The following is a 6,000-nucleotide window of genomic DNA, read 5'->3' as shown; positions in this document are numbered from 1 at the left end:
GGTTTAAGGGCCACCCTTCTCTAGTATGACCTCAGCTAATTACATCTGCAACAAATTTATTTCCAAATAAAGTCACTTTCTGGGGGGTTAGGACTTCAAGATATGAATTTTTGAGGCACATAATTCAGTCCATAGTAGGAACCCACAGAAAGTGGTACTGACGGTGCCTTAGAGATAGTTATTTTAAAAGTCTTTCCTAAGGGAAATAAGCTGAAAGGCAGAGTTATCTCTGAACAGAAAGGCCACTGCTGAATGAAGGAATAAGCAAGTTACCTTTGTGTTAGAGGTTGACATGATGGACTTACCAGGGGCCTGCATTTGGGATGTTGTTTCAGTTGGCCTTTAAATGTGCAGCTTCAATCACGTTTCCTTCCTTAGCTCTCCTTGTAAGCAACAGTCAGCACTCATGAGAGTAGTGACCAGGGCTTAAGGGGTAGGCTGAGGGGTGACTGACCCCCAGGGATCAAACACTTAGCTTGGTGCTCATGAGCCTCTGGCTCCATCAGCTTAGGCAGATGGAATGGAAGAAAGCAGTCCAAACCTAGAAGTTTGTGGGTAAGGCTATGGTTGGAACACTGAAATTTTCCACAAAAAGCAATGTCTTATATATGATTGTGAGACCACTGTCAGCCCTTTGTCTTAGTCCATTGGTGCTGCTATAACAAAATAACCAAGACTAGGTAATTTGTAAACAATAGAAATTTATTTCTCCACCTCTTAATACTGCTGCATTGGGGATTAAGTTTCAACATAAGTTTTGGAGTGGACATAAATATTCAAATCATAACATCCCATTTGCATGGTTAGTTCACCTGTTCTCACTGTTCTGGAGGCTGGGAAGTCCAAGATCAAGGTGCCAGCAGGACTGGTGTCTGGTGAGAGCTGCTCTCTGCTTTCAAGATGGTGTTTTGTTGCAGCATCTTCTGGAGGAAATGAATGTTGTGTTCTCACAGGACAGAAGGACAGAAGGGGCAATGTGGAACTGTAAGTCCAATTTCAGCCTGTTTATGAGAACACTAATCCCATCCATGAGGGTTGATCCCTCATGGCCTAATCACCTCCTAAAGACTCCACCTCTTAATACTGTTGCGTTGGGGATTAAGTTTCAACATAAGTTTTGGAGTGGACATAAATATTCCAATCGTAACATCCCATTTGCACTGTTAGTTCACCTGTTAACCAAATAATGGCAACAAAGTAAATACAGTAAATCTGAGCCTGAGCAGTAAGCTATGAGGAATAGGCGCTAAAGGCAGAGTATAAGGTTTCTGTTATTTGACTGGGTATGGAGATGGCCCAGACATTAAAAATAGTGGCCTTTTAATTAAAAACAACATTAAAAATAATATCTTTAACACCTTCTCTGCATCCCCTACCATCTCCTAGTCCCCCTCCCTTTTTCTTCAGCTTAGCATGTGTTCCCACTGGTCTTGCCCTTCTTCTAAGATTGTTCCTTAAATGGAAATTGCCATCCTCCCCAATTACATTTTCCAATCCCTCAGTAAAAAGTAACACTTCAGAGGGGGATTTGGATCAATAAAGTTGGGCAAATCCACTTGAATGTAGTATTCTCAACCTTGCTTGCACATTTGAAAAATACTGATGCTTGGGTTTCACTTAAAGAGATTTTAATTTAATTGGTGTGAAGTGTGGCTTGGGCTTCACGATTTTTAAAGCTCCTCAAGTGATTATAAGGAGCGGCCAGAGTTGCAGTCATGGCTCTAATGTGAGAGCCTCAAATGAAAGTTATCGTATTAGTCCGTTTTCACACTGTTGATAAAGACAAACCCGAGACTGGGCAATTTACAAAAGAAAGAGGTGTAATTGGACTGAGAGTTCCACGTTGCTGGGGAAGCCTCACAATCATGGCAGAAGGCAAGGAGGAGCAAGTCCCATCTTACATGAATGGCAGCAGGCAAAGAGAGAATGAGGAAGATGTAAAAGTGGAAACTCCTGGTAAAACCATCAGGGGTGAGACTCATTCACTATCACTAAAACAGTATGGGGGAAACCACCCCTGTGATTCAATTATCTCCCACTGGGTCCATCCTACAACACGTGGGAATTATGGGAGTAAAATTTAAGATGAAATTTGGGTGGGGACACAGAGACAAACTGTATCAGTTATCATTAACCCTGAGGGATCTGCACAGGCTGAAAAGTTAAACTGTGTGACAAAGTGAACATGATATTGGTAGTCTTGGGATGGAAAGTGGCTTGGGGAGGGGGTAGACGGTACTTTTTGTCAACGAGAATTCTACATGGGTGAGTTAATGGGCCTTTGGGGCCACTTATCCTTGGAGCAGTGCTCTTAATATGTCCCTACATTGCATGGCTTTCCCTCCACTTCTATTTCTGAATCCACTAATTCCCTAGATCAGCTTTTAGGAGATTCTGGGGCTCTGGAGTTTTGATGGATAGCATGAGGATGTTGGGTGTATGGAGGTGGGAAGCAGGTTGCAGTGGCAGGCAAAGCCATAGATGTTTCTGTGGCTGACTTGTTTGTCAGATATTTACATCAGGGGCTTCTTGTGTAGCCTAAGTAAATAGTGGAGAATCATCAGCTTGTATACCTTGGGAGCAAACCAGGGTGGAACCTCCCATTTCAAATCAGAGTCTCTCAAATCACCGATGTCAGGCTGATATAAAGAATGAAAAATTGTATCCTCTACAAATGAAATTGAATTTGGTTTGGAGCTGAGAGTCAACTAAGAACTGCTAGAATCCTAATAGCAGGTAGGCGCAGGAGGGATAGGGAGATTAGGTTTGCCTCTGCCTTTAATTAGCATCTTCTTCAGTGTTGTGAAGAAGGGTTATGGGACATTAATTAAGTTTGCAGCTGATGCTAAATTGGAATACATTTCAAGGGCTAATGAGACCTAGGAGTAACACACAAGAGCTGAGGGAGGAAGAAAACAAGATTCTTTTGAAGAAAGCATCTTTTCCCAGCTGGAAGCATTGTACCCAGTGAATACACGTCCTCACTAAGAGGACAGTGCCAGAAAGGAACCAGGAAGCATGATATTTGACAAAGTCTGGAATAAAAGCCTGCTTCTAGGGATCTTTCATCTTGAATATCTCTGTTAGTTTTTGTAAAAAAAAATATTTATTCTTCCTTAAAAATTATCTTTTAGTGGGCTACAATATAATAAGGCAGTGGTTCTCCAAGAATGATCCCTGGACCAGCAGCATCAGCATCACCGGGGGAATTGTTTGAAATGTATATTCTCGAGTCCACCCCAGACCTAGCAAATTAGAAACTGCATTTTAACTGTTTTAACATGCCCAACAGGTGATCTCAAGTCGCAGAATCTCTGTAATAAGAACTCATGCCAGGCACTAAAGAAGTAGGTCTTTTCTGGGGGCAGCTGTTTCCCCCCGACTGAACATTTATATTAGAACAGTTTCAAAGAATTTCAGGCCCCTTGAAATAGTGCTTTAGTTATTCCAGCCCTGTCCATGGGGTCGTGGCCCAGAAAGCTGAAAACAGGAATAGATGCTGATGTGATCTGTATTCGTTTAAACTCGTGTCTGGATCAGCCCTGAATGTGAGAGCTGGAAGGGGCCTGGAGATGACCTTGTTCAGCCTCTCCACCTGCAGATGAAAATTCAGAGAGGCAAAGTGTTTTTTCCTGTGGTCGCCTATGAGTGTAAAAGGATGTATCCTGGTACCAGTGCAGGAAAGTCTTATTAGGGCTGCGTTGCAATGGGAATCCTTGTCTCTTGACTCCTGGTCCAAGGCCTCCCTTCCCCATTAGAGGGAACCCATCTTCCAATTAATAAATGTAGGTGTTTTAGAAATTTCAAGTGTCTTCATTCCACTTGTTTGTGGCACATCCATGGGCTGATGGGGTGGGGGGGGGATGGGAAAAGGGTGATTTTGCCTTGCTTATGTTCTGAGCTTTCCCTTGCTTTTATAACAAGTTCCCCCTCCTCAGCAAAGAGAAATCATACACACTAAAGTACTTATTTCTATGACTTGTCATTACACATGTATTGATCACCTGCTAAAGGTGCCTGGCACTGTGCTAGGTGCTTTGGGAGTTACATGGATGAATGAGGCTCAGATTGTACCCTAAAAATGTTTATTATTAGGGTGACCATTTCATTTATCATTCAAGCCAGGACACCTTTTGAAAGTCAAAGGGAGCATTGATAATATATACCCTTGGACAATAGATGTAAACTAGGATTGTACTCAGCAAACCAGGATGCATGATTACCTGCTTACAGATGAATAGGAAATGCTGAAAAATACATCATTCCTAGTTGAATGAAAAGAGTGTCTGTACAAAGCATTTGTATATAACAGACATACCCAATGTTGTGAAAACATGAAGGAGGCAAGGGTCAGGACAGGCTTTTCAGAAGAGGGGGCATTTGAGTTGGGCTTTTAAGTTTGGATAAAATTTCAATTGGTATAGTGTTTGAGTAAGCACGTGTGCATGTATGTGTTTTTTGTACACAATGGCAATGAAGTTAAAAATTCAGAGTGTGGGAGGAGAGTGGTGATTGCCTGGTGTAGCTGGAGGGTATGCAGGTCATCAGTGTGTGGGATGGGACAACAGAGGAAGGTGAAGAGTAGGAGAGTGGTGGGTGAGGCCATTGGAATCTGAAATGCTGGATGATCATCAATTGGATATAGCAATTTCCTCCAATACATGTAGCTCAATGACTGAGAGTGAGTAGCAGAGAATGCTAATTAGTTGAGGCTGATTCCATGGTTGGCGGGTGTTTATGGCAGTAGATTGGAAGGAACTGGGTCTACTTTACAGAGTTTAGTTCTTTACAGCATATGTTTAAGTACTTCATTGATGTCTCCCCACTCTGCCAGCACTGAAAGATATCCTTGGAATGGAAGTGTCTGAAAAATGAGCTGAATGGAACGCTAATTTATCATTAGGTCCTCAAGGATAAGGAAGTAAATGCTATTATTTCTATAGTGATTTTTTTTTGCTTAAGTTGTGTTGTCGTCTTTGTTGAAAAAGTTTTCTGTGGGAGTAAGTTTTCAAGAAAGGATCATTATTTTGAAAGATGTATATATTTTTTTCCTTTTTTTTGGTCTGATAGATGTATTTTTGATGAAGAGATAGGAAGCAAAAAATGAAATTTTAATATTTCTTCTCTTTTATTTCAATGATTTTCATTCTCCTCTCCAACTGCTCCTGTCAATGCCACCCAAGTTCTCTACATGGCTGTTTCCATTGCTGGTCTCAGTCTTAATCTTCCTTGACCTACCAGCTGTATAGTTGATTACATGTTTTTCACTTGGTTTCCAATACATCTCACTCTCTTCACTTTCGTCCATCCTTAATGGTTGCTCCTTCTCAGTGTTCTTTGATAGTTTTTCCCCTTCTGTGAGAAGTCTCAACATTGGAATGGGCTGGTCCTTGGTCATCTTCTCTAACATGTCTGTACTCACTCCATTGGAGATTTCGTTCAGTCTGAAAGGTTTAAACACCATGTTGTCTCTTGATTTCTTTCCTAAATGCTAGGTTCTATTATCAACCATATATTAGATATCTCCACTTAATAAATAAAGACATCCCAGTTTTAACATGCTCAACACGAATCTGCTCTTTTCCATAGATTCTTCATCTAATCCACCAGAAGATCCTAGAAAGCTTGCTTTACCCTTGGAATGTCCCTAAACTCTGATCATTTCTCTCTAACTCCATTGCTACCTCCCTGGACTAAGCCACCATCATCACTCACCCCAGGATTACTTTAATAGTCTCTTACCTAAACTCTTGCTTCCATATTGCCCTCTACACTGTTTTCTCCACACAGCTGTGGTGATTTTTCAGAAGTGTGACAGATCATGTCATACTTCTGGTCAAAACCCTCCCGTGATTTTTCATCTCATGTTGAGTAAAAACCAAATACCTTATTTCATACTAATTCTTTTGAACTCACTCCACCCCAGCCTCACTGGCCTTCTTCCTATTCTTTCACCACCCAGGCATACTTGGCATTTGCATTGGCTGTGCCTGTCTGGGA

The sequence above is a fragment of the Trachypithecus francoisi genome, unplaced genomic scaffold, assembly GCF_009764315.1.
Source record: "Trachypithecus francoisi isolate TF-2019V2 unplaced genomic scaffold, Tfra_2.0 Lachesis_group6, whole genome shotgun sequence".
Classification (NCBI taxonomy): Eukaryota; Metazoa; Chordata; class Mammalia; order Primates; family Cercopithecidae; genus Trachypithecus; species Trachypithecus francoisi.
Note: the sequence above shows the minus strand (reverse complement) of the source record.